The sequence below is a fragment of the Lygodium microphyllum genome, chromosome 9, assembly GCF_053477565.2.
Source record: "Lygodium microphyllum isolate KBCC chromosome 9, Lygodium_microphyllum_v1.1.10, whole genome shotgun sequence".
Lineage (NCBI taxonomy): Eukaryota > Viridiplantae > Streptophyta > Polypodiopsida > Schizaeales > Lygodiaceae > Lygodium > Lygodium microphyllum.
This window is the reverse complement of record NC_141143.1, coordinates 36,877,538-36,896,742: the sequence shown is the minus strand read 5'-3', so window position 1 is coordinate 36,896,742 and position 19,205 is coordinate 36,877,538.

The window sequence follows — 19,205 nt, the reverse complement described above, 5'->3', positions numbered from 1 at the left end:
TCAGAATGAAAAGTAATATCCTGGTGATATGTATCTTTCATAGCAATCAAAGAATCAAAAGATATGACAGAAATATTATGAATTGCAGGTCTTCTACTCAATGCATCAGCAACTACATTTTCTTTTCCAGGTTGGTATTGAATGATAGGATGAAAACTTTGAATGAAGGAAGCCCATTTGATATGACGGTCAGAAATTTGGGGTTGGCTAAGTAAATGTCTAATGCTTTGCTGGTCGGTCTTTATCATGAATTCTGAACCCATTAAGTAGTGCTTCCACTGTCTTAATGCTTGTACAACTGCTAATAATTCTTTGTCATAGGTGGAATATTTTAGCTCAGAGGGTTTTAGTTTAGAACAAGAATATGCTATTGGATGATTGTCTTGCATTAGTACGGCTCCTATTCCTGATCCGCTAGCATCAGTCACAACTAGAAAGAATGGTCTATTAAAGTCAGGCAACTGTAGAACAGGGACATTGGTTAATGCACATTTCAGTAAGTCAAAAGATTTCTGCTGAGTTTCAGTCCATTGATAAACAATTCCTTTCTTGAGAAGTTTGGTTAATGGTAAAGTAAGAGTTTCGAAAGGAAACTTGACCCTTTCCACAGTGAATGTGGGCGTCGTTGGGCTTAAGCCAATCCATCCCGAGTAGACACTCATGGATACCTAAATTCATGACTCTGAATTTAACTGAAGTCTTATTTCCTCCCAGAAAGAATTCCACCTTAGCAGTTTGCCTGGTACTAGTTACCTCACGACCATTTTCCAATTCCACAAGCAGGGTAGGTGCTTCTATTGTGGTTATTCCTAAACTTTTTGCACATGCTGGTGAGATAAAGGAATGTGTACTGCCACAATCAATCAAGGTTTTGAAACCTTTACCTTGATAGTCTGACGGTGTTTGAATCACCGAGAACTGGCAATTCGGCCCTTTCTTGTGTAAAGAGGCATGGACTGTCGCTCTTTCGAATTCCGCTTCCATAGTCGGATCTTCCTCTTCTTCTTCTTCGCATCTTTGCTTATTGGCAATGTAGGCGGTTCTTTCTCTTCCACGGTTAGTGGTTCCTTGACCACAGCCTGCTCCTTGGAAAGGCATTTGACGATGTCCTCCGCTGAGATTGGGACATTGCCTCTTGAAGTGACTGGGTTCGTTGGAGTGGAAACAACAGAGGTTGAAGTAGGGATTTTGGAAGGGGGTGCTTCAAAATTTCTCACGACTAAGACCCATTGAAGCCATGGGGAAGGCTTAATGGCCTTTGTAAACTTGCACGAACGGGAAATAGAAAGGTGTGGAAAAGAAACAAGGTGCAGGAGAGCTTCAAGGGTTATTTTTGCATAGGGAAAGGAAAGGCTAAGGACAATTTTTCTTGGGGAAAATGGCCTTATAGAATCCTAAGGGAGGAACTTTCAAGGGGAAAAAGTAGCCTTTAAAGGCTATACCATTCAGAATGAGGAAAAAGGCCTAAGGGCCTTTAAAGACGAGCTCGGAGGGAGAAGGGGGTAAACCTAAAACCCATAGGAAGGGGACTTATGAACTTTAAATACGAGGGGGTTTCAAGCCCCAAAGGGAAGGGCTTAAGGGTTAAAACACGGACACGGGGGGGGGGGGGGGGGGATGATTCCAAAGCCAAAAGAAAGGGGGCTAAAGGAAAATTAAAAACACGAGGCAGGGTGGGTTCCAACGATGGGAAGGGGCATATAATGCTTTAAACATTGGGGGGGGGGGGTGAAAGGTTTTTAAGCCTCAAGGGAAGGGGGGCTTATAGGGGGTTAAAACAGGGGGGTGGGGAAGAAAGGGGTTTCAAGCCCAAGGGAAAGGGAGCCTTAAGGGTTAAAACTCGAGGGTAGGGTCATAAGACCTTTAAGGCCTTAGTTCTTTTGGGGGGGGAAAGGGGGCTTATAAAGCCCCCTTAGAAGCTTCCCCTGAAAAGCTTCTATAGCTTCTTACGTGGCAGGAGGGGGTAATCAAAGCCAACGCGTCGAAGGCGACGTTCTGACGGCTGGGCATGGCCGACAGTAGAGGCGACATCGCTTCCTCTTTTAGCAGCTCCGTGGCCGTCCTCCCTTCTTTCAAGGCCTTCCCCTCTCACACTCAGATTGGCGTCATGGCATCTTTTCTTCTTTCGTCTCCCATTTCCTCACGACAGCTGCCCCCCTCTGTTTAAATAGGGGAGGGGAGGGGGATCCTCCCTCTCCTTCGTGTCGATTGACATGGCACACATTACATCTACGAGCTCCACCGAGGAGCTTCCGCCTCCTTTCTACAGATTCTTAGCTTTTCTTATTCTTAGGTGTTACAAAGTAAATAACATGGACGTCTACCGCTGTCGAAGGGTTTCGAAAGCAAAGTCGCAACCATAGAGGACTTTGAATAATTTCAGGATAGAAGATCAAACATGTAAATAATCAAGATGAGAAAATGATCCCAAGACACTGTTTCAAGAAGAAGAAACTTGAGCAGCCTCTGAATTGTCAGAGATAGTCATCAATTATGGCTAATAAATCAGATTTCTGGCACTCTTTATCAGGAACAAACATAATTTCTGCTGAGGAATATGGATGATCAAAGGAAAGCTTAGAATCTGCCTTGAAATCTCATTTTTTCTCATCAATCATGATACATAGGCATAAAAGCAGAAATAGCAATCGGTGAGCTGGAAATTTGGACAGCACGACTTCTTTCTTCAAGTTAGTTTGATGGTATGGTTCAAGGACTAATGGTACTTAAATCAAGACAAAACTGATGGCTCTTCATGAGGCATTGACATGCCATCATCTGAATTAGAAGAAAGCTTTGCAACATTTGGATGAGGGCTTTTCGATTCAAAAGCTTTTCAAGCCATATCTATTAACACCGTATGAGAGAACATAATTCCCAAGCTCAAGTTTCAGTTGTAATTACTGTTGTTATTCTCCCAAGGATGACTGTTTTTCTTCTCTTCTATGGACAGGTTGTTTTTCTTCTTCACACATATCTCCTCATGAGCTACAATAGAGTTGATTCATGTTTCATCCCTCCATACCCAAATCTTTCTGCTTTGGTAACGTGCCAAAAGGTAGTCTTCTTTGATTACACAAGTTTACACTGCACATAATAGTCTGGGGTGCTATTTAGCTCTACTCTTCGGCCGAAACACAGAAATCGACATGCTAACAGGAAGCCTCAAATATGGATGGCTGAGGGGGTAGGTACTGTCTGCATCTGGGTGCTTTCGATCCCCCTGTTCTCTTCATCTTAGGTGCCAAAATCTGTTTTTGTGTGTACAAATCTGGCAATGTGGATATAGGGCTTTGATGCCAGTTACAGCCTTTGCTGTCGATGACAATGCGAGCCGGATTTGGGCCTGATGCTACGTCAGTTGGGTGAATCAACGGCTACACATACTCCTTTTCTATTTGGACTTCTGCTTCATGTTATGCAGGTCCTGGGGTTCATCAACTTTTTCGTGATAGGCACTGCAGTAGCGAGAATGTCACTAAAATTTTCATGAGCTCCACCTGAGACCTACAGTCCTTGACAAAACTGCCAACCCTCCAAATGCACAAGTAGTAATTGTAGAGTTTGGAACATGCTCCCCATGTATAGCTATCAATATCACAAGAATTGTTTTCAGAATGAGAAAAGATGCTTGCGCAAGTGAGAGCTTTTGCAGCTGAATTCTCTTCTCCGCCGCCTTCTTGTATCTGTTATCGACTGTCATTCTGTAAGGATGATCGAATCCATCCATTCCAGAGGGCCTCGAAGACGAAGCCCCTGCTCAAGGCCGCATTCCTCTTTCTCTCTTGTAAGTTTCTGTTACGATATCAGGTCATACAGCATGCTCGCAGAGACGTCTAGGCAGGCAGGCCGACGTCCTTCCCCCATCTCCTTTTCCGTTCCCTCCTCCAATGCATACAAAAAGACCAGTGCCCCCTCTGCTTTTTCCTGAAAATCCTCCAGTATGGATCCCCTATTTTTCTGTATTTCTTCCTCTTTTCCCTTAGATTAGCGTGATCCTTTCCCCTAAAGCGCAGCTCCCCTGTCCCAGAAAAAGCCCCTATCCACATATCTTTAGAAGGTGAGGAAGACATCATTTCCAGAATTCCCTCTGAAGTTCAACCAAACAAGTATAGTGATCTACTGTGAGTGTAATGCCGTAATTATTTGTCATCAACTTGAAAATGTATCGGCCCTCACATGCCAAATTCGCATGACTGCATGCACCCAACAAGCATGTGAACATGACAACATCCCTTTTCTTGCATACACTTGAAGAGATCTATGGCTAGGTTACCATCTAAATTTGTGCCACATCCTTTTATCATTGCATTAAAAGATGCAACATCTTGGACTGGCAGACTGTCAAAAATGTTTAACGCCTCGGAAAGGGAACCACATTTGGCATACGTGTCAACCAAAGTGTTGCCAATAAAAATGTCATTTTCAAGATGTTTCATTACAATTTCCATATGGACTTCCTAGCCTTTATCAACAGTCACCATGTTGCCACAAGCTTTTAAAGCACAGACAAGTGTGATACTATCCAAAGAGATATCCTCCTCATGCATTTGTTTGAATAGTTGTAATGTCTTCTCTCCTTGACCCTGTTCAACATAGACTAAAAGCAACCCTTCATGCTCGCTACTATACTCATACGCAGAGAATAAATGCAATCACAACAACTAAGTGTGCACAAAGTATCAAATGGCACACACAACTTTCGGGTGGTTTTCACTCCTCGAATGCGCAGCAATACGACATCCACCCCCTCTAATCCTGCGCATCCTCCGGATGTGCCAAGTACCCATGATCGTTATCATTAAGATCCACAAACAAATCAATCTCTTCGTTATGCATTTTCGGTAGATCAACAAGATTATCAGCCATATCATCTGTCTCTTTCATTGGAGTTTCTTGTTGTTGCTCTTCTCTTGAAAATTCTTCCAATGCATAATCCTCATCATCTCTTTTCTTGAAAATCTTAATTCTTTTTCCAGCAATAGGCACTCTAATCACTATTCCATCCAATTCTGTCAGCTCATATGTTGCATTATCAAAGACATGTCTGACTATGTACGGCCCAAACCATCTTTTCACCATCTTCCGAAGTGCAGTATGGTGATTTTCAAGACTGCTATCAAACACCAATACCCAATCTCCCTCTTCTATTGCTCTAGGCCGCAAGCGATGCCTGCTCTCAAACCTGTCCTTATTCCTTAGTCTAGCAACCTTCAACCTGTCAATAGCTAGCTGAATATCCTCAGGTCTCCTCTCCAACTGTCGAATCTGAAGAGCTAAGAGCTCCTCTCTCGTCAAATCCTCCTGCCAAGGTAAAACTGACCAAGTCAAAGCACAAGTCTCAATCGGCATAACAGGTTTCTGACCATACATCAACTCTGCAGGCATATATCCTGTGGTAACACTATGAGTCGTATGATCAGCCCATAAAGCAAATGGTAGAAGTCTTGGCCATTCTCCAATCCGTCCTTTGCATGCTTTGGCTAATGCTTTCACTATCGGCGGATGCCCTCTTTCACTCTTCCCATTTCCCTCTGGATTATATGCTGTGGTTAGAGCCAACTTGATTCCTAGCTGAGAGAAAAACTCCCTAGCTTCATCTGCATCCAATTCACCACGATCCGCAGTGATCTTACCCACACAACCATACCTGCAGAAAATTTCCTCCAATAAGAACTTACACACTGCACTAGTGGTCTTCGTTCTCAAAGATCTGCCCTCAACATGATTAGAAAGATCCTCTCTAGCCAAAACAATGTACCTCATCTGCCATAGACCCATAGGCATGGTAACCAAATCAACTACCCACTTATAATGAATGCATAGCGGATAGGTCGGATGAAGCTCATCTCTATGACGCACTACTGAATACATCTGGCAGTCTCTGCAAGTCTCAACAAAGTGAGAAACATCTCTATACATGCCTTTCCACCAATATTTCTCCTTGATTTTCTCATAAGTAGCCCATACTCCTCTATGACCAGCCCAAGGACTCTCATGAAACTCCCTCATCACCTGTAACTGTGTCTCTCTATCGCAGACAACCCGCAAAGGTAATCCGCCTCTTTTCTTCGGATGCTTCCAAAGAAATCCGTCCTTGAGAAAATAACCTTAGGCTTTCCTTCTGATCTTCTTGAACTCTTCATCTGTCCATTCATCTCTTTTGCTTAGTGTAGTAAGGTACCTGCCAATCTGCAACCAATCTCCAACATAGAGCTCTTCTGTGAAAGCCACAATATCATAGACATGACAAACATGATCAACCATAGTGGCTGAAATTTCTGCATCATCCTCTTCTGCAAGTAGAGTCTCCTCATCATCATATCTGGCTCTAGACAACATATCTGCGGCTGGATTATCCTTCCCTTCTATGTGTTTAAATTCTGGATTTAATGACTTGATGTATGCAATCCATCTCAACATGGCTATATCCGGAGTAGAGCAACTCGTGATCATATCAATCAATGACAAGCAATCTGTCTCTACCACAACTGAAGCTCCAATAAAGTACTCCTTGTCACATTTGAGAGCCGTGACAATCCCCAATAACTCCCTCTTGATTTGCGGATATCTCCTCTGTCTCTCGTTTAGGACTTTCGCCCCAAACCGAATAGCATACCTATTTCCATCTGCATCATCTTGACCCACAGCCCAACCTATGCCAATTGGACTAGTGTCAACTGTCAATGCAATAGGCCTATCACAATTATAATCCGCTTTCCTGAGAGTAGGAGCATTCTGCAATAACTTCTTCAATTTCTGCATGGCTCTAGTGTGACTCTCATCCCAATAAAATTTTTGCCCCTTTCGAAGCAGCTGATACAAACAATCTGCTATGCGTGCAAAATGAGGTATCCAAATCATATAAAACACGCAAGCACCAATGAATCTCCGTACCTCAAAAGTGGTAGAACAATACTCTGCAATCTTGCCTATAGCATTCACCTTATCAGGTGAGGGTTTCCTGCCATAATATCTACACATATGCCCAACAATGACAACCTCATTCACTCCAAAAACAGATTTTTGCCCTGAAAGTGTCAAGTTCACTTCTTCGAACCTGGCCAAAATCTTCTCACATGCTAAAATATGATCAGCCACAAAGTATCTGCATCCCTGCTCATTTAGACTCTCATTCTTCTCTTCTTCTGCACACCCCTTAATGGGCACATCATCCAATAAAGGCATAGTAAGCTGAGGTATGTAATCACGAAGGACCTTATGCATGGCATTCATCATATGCGCAACAGAATTAGTGGCACCTTGAGGCAAGGTACACATCCTGATAAGCCCAATAGGAGTTCTCATGGTGGTTATGTCCCTGCTTTCCAAAGCCAGCTGAAACTAATCATATCCTGAATACAAATCACCCAAAGAATAGATGGCACGACCAGCAAATGCCTCTGCAAACTCATCCACAACTGGACCTATACCAACATTCCTGATAGTAACTCTGTTCACTGGCTGCATATCCTGAATAAATCGGAGAGTACCATTTTTCTTTGGAATTGTAAACCACCTGTTTGAGTATGGTGCACATGAAGGCTCAAGGATTCCCATCCTGATTTTCTCATTCAATATCAATCAGCTTTGGCAAGTGTGCTTTAGGCACTGGAATAGGTCAAAGATTCCATGGGATATGAGGAATAGTAAAAATGACCATAGGAGCAACAATATCAGGATTCACACATCCAATCTCATGTGGGACAAAAGCAAATCCCCTTCCATGATGCTCAAGCATATCCCGAAAGCATTGCTTCTCTATAGGTAACAAGAAATCACCATTTCCAATTTTCAATTTAGCAAGAGTCTCTGCTGAAAATTTATGACCAATATGCTCCGGATTCCTCAAAATTTGTTATTTAGCAGCCCTCTCTATTTGCTGATCACTGTCAGGTGGAAGCGGTACAGCAACCGGCTTCACCTTCTTATCCACAGTTTTGTATTTCGTGTCAACCCTGGCTTCATTATGCTCTTCTGCATTACATAAACCTTGCTGTAAATCAACTATTCTGCACTCCAATGGCTGAATATTCTCAGCCCTCTGCTCTATGGACTGCATAGAAACAGCCCCAAACTCTGAATGCTGAAATATTTCAGCAGTAAACTCTGTTGGCTGAAATTTTTCAGCCCTCTATCTATCTGAAAGCTGATCATAACCAGCTGGAAACTCTGTTTGCTGAATTTCTTCAGCACTCAACACTCTTTGCTGAGTTACCTCAACCTCTGACTCAATCTGTGACATAAAATCTGCAATTTCATGAAACATGTCTAGGGACTGCACTAATACATTACCATGACAATTCAGCATATCAGTTTTCAGCATATCTCCCATCTCTGTCATCGTATCTACACAAATCACACTGTCATACATCCCATCTATGTGCTCATCATCCTCCAAAATTCCTGCATTTTTCAAATTTTTCTCCTTCCTGCATATATACTACATGCAGCTCTAGGCAACCTAGAAGTCTTCTGATAACTCATTGAACTGTTTGCTGAAATCCCAACATAACCGGAGGAGAAAACACCGCTGCTGCCAGGAGGCGAGAACTCCAATCTCCTCTCCTCTGTACCACCGTCGTCTCGCGAAACGGCGGTACCTAATGAAAACCCGAATCCCTCACAGTGGGTAAGGGTGCATCTCTGAGAGTATCCCTGTTTCTAACATGGTTCACACATACAGTCATAAACTGAACTGCTCTCATACCATCTTTACTGTGAATCCGTGCATAAGCAGATCCATCATCCATGACCTTTGTTTCCATGCGCATCTCTGTAATGAATGGCTGTCCAAGAATTATGGGATAAGAGCATGAATCCTGCACAAAGAAATGAAAATCCTTCTCTACATCACCAATAGAAACCCTGACACTAGGGCAAGCAGCATATAAATCACCTGCAGTATTATTGGCGGCTCTCATACGCCACCCATGCTCTACATCCATAGGCCATCTGTTACTCTCATAAACTCCACGAACTATGAGATTAATCTCTGAACCATGATCAACCAATGCAACATAAGGCACCTGTTTCTCTCCAACCTTTACCATCGTCTCTGTAGTTGCCCTAGCCCAATGGCTCCGCGAAAAGTGACTACACGGTATCAAAACAGGCTCATCAATTTCAGCATAATGCATAGGCTGAACCCTCTTCTCTACCTGAGGCAAAACAGAAGCATTATCAACCATAACCTCATCATCATCCTCATCCAACTCTCCAATCAAAACTCCCTGTGTGTCAGTGGTAGCCAATGCATGTCTCTTCCTCTTCAGGACCTCCTGAAACTGATCCTGAAACTCTCTTTTTGAGATGCCCAAAATCTCAGAAATAGTGAAAGTCACCTCACTGCCAAGTATCTTATCATTAAAGATTTTCTTCATATCTGTAGATGTCTCAATATCGGACATCAATCTGAATCCTGGCTGCTTTCTCTCTCTAGGCTCTTGCCTCTTTTCTCTCTTTTGAGCATCCTCCATTTGTCGATCTGGCCCTGGTCTTGAAGACGGTCCTACAGTAGGTGGAGTAACAAACTCACCTCTAGTCTTCTTAGTTACACTTGGATTTTCTTCATCCCTCTTACGTTTCTCCTCAACAAATACATCTGCACCATGAGACTTAGCCAAATAAGCATAAATAGAATACCTGTCAACAGGCGAGTCCCAACCTGTCTCTGATCTGATGCTAGAGCTTGCGCTAGTCAAAACAGTTTGCTGAATTTTCCCCTTGTTTGCAGTCTCCATAGCATAAGTCCATAGTGCGGACTGAGTCTCTGATCCCTTCTCAATCTGTACTCCATATGCAGAAGCATCACCTCTAGCTATCACATAAGAAGTACGCGCAGCCATGTCCTCCACTAACTTCTTCATTCCACCTTTACCAAAGTTGGTAGCAAGTGGAGTTCCTGTCTCAGTCAACCAAATCTTACCATCTTGCCCCTAATATACCAAATTCTGCCTCCTTGCATCCTGGAAAGAGTCACAATCCCTGCAATGCTGATGCTCCGTACTATCACACCAAATACATCTCCGATCTCTCCTAGGTGCACTAGGAGCACTCCTAGGTGCAATAGGAGCACTAGAAGAAGTAGCAGGCGCAGTCGAAGCAAACTGCTCCTTCAACTTACCCACCAACTCTGCTTTGACTGACTCCAGTGTCAAATCTGTGATGCCTTTGATTATGTCATCAAGAGAAGTAGGCACCGATGGAGCGGATGGTTTTGGAGCAGAAGGTGTAGGCATCGGTCGTGGAACAGGAGGAATAGGTGGAGTAGAAACAGTAGGCACTGGCATAGGCCAAGAAACTGGCTGAGGAGGAGAAGAAATAACAGGGATAGAAGTAGGCATAGGAGCTGATGATGGTGTAGGTGTCATGGAACCATTGTGTAAGCGAGTCTTCCATATCCTCCTCTTGGTCAAAGTCGAGACTGCATCCTGAGCATCCTGCCAATCAGTTTTAAGACCCATAGGCTTCGTACGATCTTCAAAAAGCTCACCCAATTCTTCTTGAAGAGCAAGATCTGCAGCTTGCAAGAAAGGCTCAACTTTTTCAACATCCAATGCTCTTTGTTCAATAGCATTAAGTTGACTATACCTTTCCTCAAATTCTCAAATCAACTCCAAAGCAGCGAGATCTTTGTTTGGCATGTAGACCCACTCTCAGAATGACCGTCGAGTAGCCATACCAAAGTCTTCAAGGAAGTATTCTTCTTTCAAGGCCTTCTTAAAATCTTGCCAATGTGTATTTTGAATAAAAAGATCAGTCACTTTTGTCCTCAAAGCAGGTGTGACAAGACAAAGGAAGTACTTACTCATAAGTCCAGCAGGAACTCCAAAAAACCCCATCTTGATCTCATATGTCTTCAAATATGCTGAAACATTACGCCCGTCAAATAGCTTCTTCTCACTCTCAACTGCTTCAATAGCCTTAGTCGCGCTGTTTGCATTCTCCTGCTCCGAATAGAGTTGTCTTTGCTGAAACAACTGCTGTTGATGCAATTGTTGTTGCTGCTGCATATACAATTGTGTTTGCTGATTTTGGAGCTGCATATACATGGACATATTCTGCAAAATCTGTTTTAGATCCTCCGTTGAAGTACTTGACGCAGCAGTCATAGATGGAGCTGAAGTAGACGCAGCTGGAATTGTAGAGGAAGCTGAAATAGAGGCTGAAGTATCTCCCATCCTGAAATTTTTGCGACGCTTTCACGTCGGGTTCACCAAAGATGTCGAAGGGTTTCGAAAGCAAAGTCGCAACCACAGAGGACTTTGAATAATTTCAGGATAGAAGATCAAACAGGTAAATAATCAAGATGAGAAAATGATCCCAAGACACTGTTTCAAGAAGAAGAAACTTGAGCAGCCTCTGAATTGTCAGAGATAGTCATCAATTATGGCTTATAAATCAGATTTTTGACACTCTTTATCAGGAACAAACATAATTTCTGCTGAGGAATATGGATGATCAAAGGAAAGCTTAGAATCTGCCTTGAAATCTCATGTTTTCTCATCAATCATGATACACAGGCATAAAAGCAGAAATAGCAATCGGTGAGCTGGAAATTTGGACAGCACGACTTCTTTCTTCAAGTTAGTTTGATGGTATGGTTCAAGGACTAATGGTACTTAAATAAAGACAAAACTGATGGCTCTTCATGAGGCATTGACATGCCATCATCTGAATTAGAAGAAAGCTTTGCAACATTTGGATGAGGGCTTTTCGATTCAAAAGCTTTTCAAGCCATATCTATTAACACCGTATGAGAGAACATAATTCCCAAGCTCAAGTTTCAGTTGTAATTACTGTTGTTATTCTCCCAAGGATGACTGTTTTTCTTCTCTTCTATGGACAGGTTGTTCTTCTTCTTCACACATATCTCCTCATGAGCTACAATAGAGTTGATTCATGTTTCATCCCTCCATACCCAAATCTTTCTGCTTTGGTAACGCGCCAAAAGGTAGTCTTCTTTGATTACACGAGTTTACACTACACATAATAGTCTGGGGTGCTATTTAGCTCTACTCTTCGGCCGAACATAGAAATCGACATGCTAATAGGAAGCCTCAAATATGGATGGCTGAGGGGGTAGGTACTGTCTGCATCTGGGTGCTTTCGATCCCCCTGTTCTCTTCATCTCAGGTGCCAAAATCTGTTTCTGTGTGTACAAATCTGGCAATGTGGATATAGGGCTTTGATGCCAGTTACAGCCTTTGCTGTTGATGACAATGCGAGCCGGATTTGGGCCTGATGCTACGTCAGTTGGGTGAGTCGACGGCTACACATACTCCTTTTCTATTTGGACTTCTGCTTCATGTTATGCAGGTCCTGGGGTTCATCAACTTTTTCGTGATAGGCACTGCAGTAGCAAGAATGTCACTGAAATTTTGATGAGCTCCACCTGAGACCTACAGTCCTTGACAAAACTACCAACCCTCCAAATGCACAAGCAGTAATTGTAGAGTTTGGAACATGCTCCCCATGTATAGCTATCAATATCACAGGAATTGTTTTCAAAATGAGAAAAGCTGCCTGCGCAAGTGAGAGCTTTTGCAGCTGAATTCTCTTCTCCGCCGCCTTCTTGTATCTGTTATCGACTGTCATTCTGTAAGGATGATCGAAGCCATCCGTTCCAGAGGGCCTCGAAGACGAAGCCCCTGCTCAAGGCCGCATTCCTCTTTCTCTCTTGTAAGTTTCTGTTACGATATCAGGTCATACAGCATGCTCGCAGAGACGTCTAGGCAGGCAGGCCGACGTCCTTCCCCCATCTCCTTTTCCGTTCCCTCCTCCAACGCATACAAAAAGACCAGTGCCCCCTCTGCTTTTTCCTGAAAATCCTCCAGTATGGATCCCCTGTTTTTCTGTATTTCTTTCTCTTTTCCCTCAAATTAGCGTGATCCTTTCCCCTAAAGCGCGGCTCCCCTGTCCCAGAAAAAGCCCCTATCCACATATCTTTAGAAGGTGAGGAAGACATCATTTCCAGAATTCCCTCTGAGGTTCAACCAAACAAGTATAGTGATCTACTGTGAGTGTAATGCCGTAATTATTTGTCGTCAACTTGAAAATATATCGGCCCTCACATGCCAAATTCGCATGACTGCATGCACCCAACAAGCATGTGAACATGACAACATCCCTTTTCTTGCATACACTTGAAGAGATCTATGGCTAGGTTACCATCTAAATTTGTGCCACATCCTTTTATCATTGCATTAAAAGATGCAACATCTAGGACTGGCAGACTGTCAAAAATGTTTAACGCCTCGGAAAGGGAACCACATTTGGCATACGTGTCAACCAAAGTGTTGCCAGTAAAAATGTCATTTTCAAGATGTTTCATTACAATTTCCATATGGACTTCCTGGCCTTTATCAACAACCACCATGTTGCCACAAGCTTTTAAAGCACAGACAAGTGTGATACTATCCAAAGAGATATCCTCCTCATGCATTTGTTTGAATAGTTGTAATGTCTTCTCTCCTTGACCCTGTTCAACATAGACTAAAAGCAACCCTTCATGCTCGCTACTATACTCATACGCAGAGAATAAATGCAATCACAACAACTAAGTATGCACAAAGTATCAAATCGCACACACAACTTTCGGGTGGTTTTCACTCCTCGAATGCGCAGCAATACGACACCGCCATCCATCAGTCGATGAGCTTAAGGTTTTGTGGGGGGGAGAGGGTCATTATGGAAGACATGAGCAAGCATGATGGTCGACAGTGATCCAACATACAATCCATTATCATATGGACCATACATGATTTTCCTTGATTCGGGGTATGCTCAGGCAAGTGTTCTCCATTCTCGTTTTAGTGATATCTAACATAGCTCATTCAAGTGTGTGTTGACTAAATAAGGGTGTTGTGACAAGTCTCATTACCTTAGGTTATCATACATGTCTATTGTGTGGGCCATAGTTAGACTCCCAAAGGTCACAAACCATGAAGAATATGATATATCAAGGATATACCACTTTCATGCCAGAGAGTCATGAACTTAGGGAAGGTTTTCTTGGATGACCTCTAGCACGAATGAATGCCCAAAGTTGGTACGAGTTGAAAATGATCCACAAGGAGTCACATCCAAATGGAATGCAATGGTTCTCAGTTTCTATGAGTTGCCATATTGAACCCACTTACAGATCAACCATTTGTTGAATCCCATGCATATATTTTCAAGATCAATATGGGCATATTATTATGGGACCACATAAAAGGAAAGAGACAGAATGTAGGGGCATGAATGGATTTGAAGGAAGTAGACAAGACAGAGGTGCTTTGGCTATAGTCAAGCATTGATGGTCGCTTACAACTACCACACGCTCCTTGGGGTCTATCCACTAAAGAAGAGCATATTGTGAAGAAAATTATCAGGTCTATTTGCACCCTCACGGGTATGATGTGTTCCCTAAGGTCCTCTTTCTCCTAAATATGACAAGTTATCCCATGATTCGCATAAAATATATCAGGTTTTTCTTGACCTCCTTGGTTGCAAGTAGCCTGTATTTTTTCCTATTTAGTATCTACTCAGTATTCATAATGCTTCTTTATTTGTGGAAGTTTTCACTATTGATCGTGATTATTGCAAGATGCCTAACTCTAGAAATACACGAGGCGATTTATAGATTATTGAATTTAGTGCAATACATTATAGAAGGAAATCAAGACATCCTCTATTGAATCTACAAGGCAAGAAGTGGTGGACATGGTCTATCTCTTTGAGAAGTAACTACCCATCAATATCTTCACAATACAAACTCATCTCCTATTTCATCTCGTAGATAAAGTGGAGATTGCGGGGCCAGTCCATACTACGCAATGGATATTCTACTTGGAGCGCTTCATGACAACCATGAAGGGATTTGTGCGACAATGAACTTGGCTAGAAGGTATCGTGGCTAAATTTTGGCTAGTGTCAGACACATAAGTGCATATTTTAGAGTAGCTGCCAAAGGTGGATTGAGACAGTAGTATGCTATGGTTGCTAAAGGATGATGATAGATTGATTGGAGATGTGGTGCTTGAAAATGGAGTAGAAAAAATGATAGATGCTACGATGGAGGAGAAAGTGAATTATGTTTTTATGTTGCATCATGCATCCATGGAGAAGTGGCTCGCTTAGTACATGTAATCTACCAGTTTGATATCTTGAGAGCATGGAGGAGGAGATGCCCCAGCCTATGTTTATGTGGTGGTTACATGGAGCTTTGATTGCAGCTTTGGTTACATGGTTCATATTCATAGTAAAGATATCCCTTTCTTAATATCCTTACACCGTATATTTTTCTTGATTCTCATTGATATTTTGCAAAAAATCTCAACAAAAATGTTTACCCTTCAAGAAGTGGAGTCAAATATATACTTTAATGTATATAATACCATCTAGAGACTTAGCCTTTTATTCTTAAGGTGAACACAAGTGAGCTTGGCAATTCAATATCTTTATTTTATTAGTCCATTATCACTTGACGTAGTGTACATGATGATCTAGCATTTAAGATTGTAATATTTATTAAAATATAGAGAGAGAAGATATGTAGAGATGCGATAGAGAGAGAAGAGATTCCAACTCAGCTTCCATGGCTTCCTGCCATTGTTTCTTTTGTGGGGATTACATGGCATCACTATAAGAGACATGGTCTTCACATATATTTAGAGCATTGTCAAGAATATCAACATCATAAATATGACAAGTACCATGCTCATTATCAATTGGATAATAAACATAAACATGAAATAACGATATTCAGATTTTGATGGAGGAAAATGTTCACAAATATTAGTGTGAATAAGATCAAGTCACAAATACCCATATGAGGATGAGCTTTGAGTTCCATACCTTGTACAAGGTCACAAGATCTACAAGCTTGGAAAAAACAAAGTGAACAAAGTGATAATGCCATATTTTGTTGTTAAGATTGCTAGGAGTTATAAAAACATTTTCAACATCTTCATTTAAAGATACTCAAAAAGATTACCATTTCGAGGAGCAACAGCTATTGTTTGATAGTCTTTCTCAATGCGATACTTGGTATGGTCAAAACCCACAAAGAGAGCAATATCCACAAGTCTTGTAGTGGCTAAAAGAAGATTCCTTTGTAGATCTAGGACATCTAAAACTCCACGTACAATTCTTGTTGAAGAAAGAGTATCCAGATATAAATCACCTATACCTTTGACTTGACACGTTATGTCATCACCAAGATAAACCAATTTCTTCACAATAATAGAATGATAATTAGGTAACCACTAGGACTGATATGTTATGTTTATCATAGCATTAGAATCAATAATAAAAAGAGATCTATCACAAACATGAAGTATCATTTTCGGAGAGATAGAATAACTAACACAATTTACTTCTTCAGTAGTGTTTTCATGTGTAGCAACATATGCTATATTTCAATCTGAATCAACACATCTCTTGAAACATAGATGGATTGAATGATTACTCTTTTTGCAGTACTCACAAGGCAAATAATCTCTAGATAAACATTGTTCTTTATTTGTAATACCATGTTGTTCATCATTTGGTTTTACCCAACAATCATATGTAGTGTAACCATTTCTATTGCAATAAGAACAATGTCTGTTAGAAAACTTGAGATGAGAGAAGTTACCACCATGATGACTCCTACGTGTGTAGCATGGAAAGGGATGCATTTGAGCAAGTAAAGTCGATTTGTTCTGACTATGTATTCTCTTATGAGATTATAACTATGTGTTGATTTGTGTGTCGTCATTCATGTCATTGTGAATATTCAATCAAAGATATATAAGCTAGATCAAAATTGATCCCATCCTTTTTAGATAATATGGTAATAATATTATTATGACCAGGACCCTTGACAATGTGAAGAAGCTCTGTTACAACTTGTTTTCATGGAATAGCATCACCAGTAGTAGCAAGCTAATTGATAATGTTCTTCAATGATTTGATATGTGCTGTCATAGAATTTTGGATATTGTATTGTAACTCAGTGAGCTGATTATGAAGATAAAGGATTTTGTAATAGATTTCTTCTAAAAAATTGCTATCAAATACTCCCATATAGCTTGTGTGGTTGAAAGATTACATACAACAAGCATAAGAGATTCTTGAAGAGTAGAAAGAATATACTAACATGGCTTCTTTGTCTCATCTGAGCCACTCATTATAAATAGTTTTCCATTTGTCAAAGATAGGTCCATAAGTTACAAGGGTATTATCATGACCTCATCAATTGGTTGAGGTGGACATTTATAATTACCAAGAATAATATCATGTAAGTCATCGCCTTCAAGAATTAGTAGCATCTTTACTTTCCACCCAAGGATCATTGTTCTTGAAGGTGAGGGATGGAACATTTTCCACAAGAAAAAATGTTGATGATTATAGAATCTGACATAGCTGGCTGAGAGCATACATGCAATATGAGATCACAGAGTTTACATACCATGTAGGAAACAATGTTGAAAGTGCATCACAACAAATTGTACGCAGAGTTATGCTATAAGGAAAGATGTTTGGTTTAAAAGGCATACCCCAAAAGAAAGAGACCCAAGATAGACAAAATGTGGGCAAGAATAAAGAGACCCAAAATAGATAAAACGTGTGAGGAAAGAAATCGGTCCAACATAGACGAGAAATTTGAACAATGCTCAAAATGTTATCACTTTACTTTTCGACCAAGAATAAATGATGATCTTGCTAATTTTAGCAAAAATGTAAAAATGAAGAGTGAGTTATCATGATGAAACCTATGTCATAGAAATCTGCAAACAAAAAGCTAATGTCCTATTTGTTTTCATGTTTCAAGTCAAGTTTCCGTGAATTGACATAACATTTGACATAGAACTCCAAATTGACTAGCACTGATTTAATAGGAAGAAAGCTTATGAGTCATAACACATAATAAAAACTTGTTCTCTTGAGAAAGGTGCTTTCTTAAGAGTTTGTCAAATATAAACTTTTAGAGTGTCCAAGCAAGGCATATCTACAATCTAAATGATGATCAATGATGATCGAGTGAACTTTTTCTATGCTGAAAATTCATAGTATAAGATGCTCATAATATACACAATACATTGAATTTAAGCATAAAAATAACATGAATCAGGAATAGAATATATACTACATAGGTATAATTTTTTATCATCTTCTTCAAGGAATTAGTTGTAGTCGATGGTGATAGCTCTAATATCATGTTTAAATTTAGAGAGAGAAGATATGTAAAGATGCAATAGAGAGATAAGGATTCATACTCAGCTTCCATGGCCTCCTACCATTTTTTCTTTTGTGGGGATGACATGGCATCACTATAAGAGACAAGGTCTTCCAGAGATATTGAGAGCATTCTCAAGAATATCACCATCAATAACATACTCATTAGACCAAACATTAAGACTAGATTTCCACCAAAATAATGCCATATACACTAAATAAAAGCTAAGGATAAAATTTTGAGTAGCCATCATGTATTTACAAGAAACATTATATGGTGTATTTACTAGTTATCTAACCTTATCTTGGTATCCCATCCTTCATCAACCAATTGCAAGACATGATCATACCTTAGTCTTTTCACTTTGAACATGGCCTTTAATATACTTAACTCAGCATTGGAATAAAAATCAATGAATATAATAATAGGTATAAAGAAAGTGATCTTGCTTAGCCTCTTTAAGATATTGCATTTCAAATATGCTCTCTATATGATCTTAGAAAATATTCTATATCTATAGCATTTACTAGTCGCTAGGCTTGACAAAGACCATTCAAAACTTGAAAAGTAAATCAAAGGATGGATGAATATCGCTCAACATTGATAATGTTCTATTGAAATAATATAAGAGTTGTCATTAAAGAATGCCCCATCCTCTAGAAGATGTGTTTTTCTCCTACCTTTATGCAATTATTCTATAATAGGACAATATATAATATTATTAATATCTATAATAGAATTTTTTGGTTGCCATTTGTCAAGAATATATGGGTAGACATCTACAAAACATGTTATAATATAATCTAATACCAAGTTTGACTTGAGGTTCTAGATTCTAAACATAAGTCTATGCGTAAATGCATATTGTACTAGTATCTCTTTTACATTATCCTTATTTGCTCCAAGTCTAAAATATTTGATTATTTTCTTCTAAGTAGAGATGAAAGAGCTCTCACATCTTTGTATTTTCCTATACCTTACTTATTGCATCGTGATC